Source organism: Micropterus salmoides, unplaced genomic scaffold (assembly GCF_014851395.1).
Source record: "Micropterus salmoides isolate LMB-PRFRI ecotype aquatic unplaced genomic scaffold, ASM1485139v1 Ms_hic_scaffold_2, whole genome shotgun sequence".
NCBI lineage: Eukaryota > Metazoa > Chordata > Actinopteri > Centrarchiformes > Centrarchidae > Micropterus > Micropterus salmoides.
In genome coordinates this window covers 42,257,627-42,260,094 of record NW_024041150.1, presented here as the reverse complement: position 1 = coordinate 42,260,094, position 2,468 = coordinate 42,257,627, and the positions used below count along the sequence as shown (strand labels likewise).

At 41.6% G+C, this 2,468-nt stretch overlaps 1 long non-coding RNA gene across 1 annotated transcript; it reads right to left on the bottom strand.

Annotated features, from left to right (window-relative positions):
* Positions 1 to 1,480: 1,480 nt before the first annotated feature.
* On the bottom strand, positions 1,481 to 2,134 carry LOC119911669. Its single transcript, XR_005445951.1, has 2 exons — positions 1,765 to 2,134; positions 1,481 to 1,599 (listed from the first exon to the last, which is right to left on the bottom strand). It is a non-coding gene; the product is annotated as an uncharacterized LOC119911669 (long non-coding RNA).
* Positions 2,135 to 2,468: the final 334 nt, after the last annotated feature.

Genomic DNA, 2,468 nt, shown 5'->3' with positions numbered 1-2,468 from the left:
CAAACAAAAACCAGGTTCTCAGGCTTACAGGCAGTAGACTGGAATATCCAAAAAATCAGAAGGGTTGTACAGCAACAGGCAGACAGAACACTCTTCCAAACAACACGACTGACTGTATACACCACACTACAATGACTAGAGAGGGAATGAACAGGAAAACCAAACATATACACAGGGACTAACGAGCAGGGCGGGAGCAGCATAGGTGACAGGGATCAAGGCTAACGAGGCAGGCAGGCAGAGTGATAACTGTGGGAACATAACCTAGGTTACTGGACATAAACTAAGACACAGAACTAAACCAAAGATACAAGTCAGGAAAGATGCTAAGAGAGCAAAACCGAACATGCAAATGAACAATGGAACAAATAAGCTTAAATAAAGAACACGAGACAAGGAACAAACCCAAAAAGAGAAAACATGGACCAACTACAAAACTACAAAAGTCTAAACTAACAGGACAGCAACAGGGAGTCTAACGCACGGTGTAAGCAACAAAACAAGCAGGGACCGAATTACTAACACAGAGTGGATCAGGGGGATGAGATATCAGGACAACACAGACAACAGACTAAGATAACAGAACAAAAACAGATTAACACAGAATCAAACGGACAACAAACGGCAGAGCTCACAATTAACACAGGCTGGACACAGGAAAACAGACAAGACAGAACCCCAAAACACACACAAATTTTAGCACCAGAAACAAGTCAGAAATAATACACAACCTGACCCAGAGCTAACAGGATCAATTTCCATCTCTAACTGCATGGAAAAAATCTTGTTTTGCTGCTCATTTGACAAACCAGGCAATTAAACAATCTCTTGTTGCCACACCAGCACAGAAATAGGCTCTGCTGCAGACAGGTCACTTTTCTGCAAGACCCCTTGCTCAAACAAAGATGATTTGAATGTGAATACTGTGTAACATTTTTAATGTCATCCTTACAACTACTCCCTGACATCATCACGAACAGTCCCATCTTTTTGGAAATTAGGTATGTCTTGCTTGAAGGTTAAGTCTGTAGGTTTTTGTGGCATCTAGTTTTGAGGGTTGTGAGTTGCAACAAATTATATATGTATATCCTCGGCGGGGCTTAAACAACGCTATGGAAGTCTTCATCGGTCCCTGACACTTCATCACACCTCAACCTGGCTCACTTTATTTCTTCAACAACATTTTAGATAAAATGTATGATTAGCTGTGATCTGAGACCCACAGACCTCTTTCCGCCTGGTTTCAACATGTTCTGTTTGCACTCTGTCTGCTGACATTTCAGACATCAGAGACCGTTTTTCTGTTTAAGCTGGCTAATCTGTTCATGAACAAAGTACTTTTATATAGTCTGCTCGGATTTAGTTCAAGTAGTTAGTAGTTCAAGTTTACTTTTACTTAAGTAGAACATTGTAGTAGAGATCAGAGGAGCTGATTGTCCACTGCTTCAGCAGCAGACTGTTCTGATTTCATGTCCGCATTTCTTTTATATTTCCAGCCAACAGCCAATCCAACAGCAGCTAAACAAACCAGAACAAAAGCTGCTACCAGTCCGTAGTAAAGACCGTAGTTTCCCTCCTCGACGTCTCCGCTGTTGGACCCTGAAGATCAAAGTGCATATTAGTCAGGAAATGAGTGAACAGTGGAACAGCCTCCATTTACTCTTCTATATCTTCTATATTCCTCATGTTTGACTCTCAGAAACAACATGGAATAAAGTGCAGCTACAACATGGCACACAGACACACTGACCTCCACAAACTCACCTGAAACCTCCAGCTGGTAGATTCTGATTGGTGGAGTCTCAATGTTGATTCTCTTATGTCTTGAAACTCCTGTTGCAACTCGACACTCGTATGTTCCAGCGTCGTTGCTGCTCACGTTCTTCAGAATTAAAGACACGTTTCTGTCCTTCAGCTCTCTGTCCACCAGCTGCACCCGGTCCTTAAAGGATGGATGCTGCTGGGTTGGATCTGAGAGTCCATCTCTGTAAAAGAGGACGTACTCTGGCTCCAGGTCAGCTCTGCTCCACTCTACAGCTCTGATGGGGCTTCACCAGCCTGACATGGCAGAATGACATCATCTCCAGGTTTCACTCGTACCACATCTAAAAACAATAAAAACATCCAGAGAGAAAAAGTAATTACATTTAAAAAGGACTCCACAGGACGATACAGTGAGAACATCTTTGTTTAAACAGAAGGCCTCTTCACACTGAGATCATGGGAACATTCAATAATTAGTCACAACTGTGGAGACATTACAGGATTTTATTCACACACTGTTTATAAGACTTGTTGCAATCAGAGCCCTCAGTGACACAATATTACGTTAAAGCAAATGACTCGTCACTTAAAAAATAGTCAGACATGGAGTTTAGATTCTTATTCAAAGACCTGAACTTAACTGTAAAAAAGACATTGTCAAAGTTACTCTTTTATCTTACAGTCTCAAATAGTGCAACAGATCT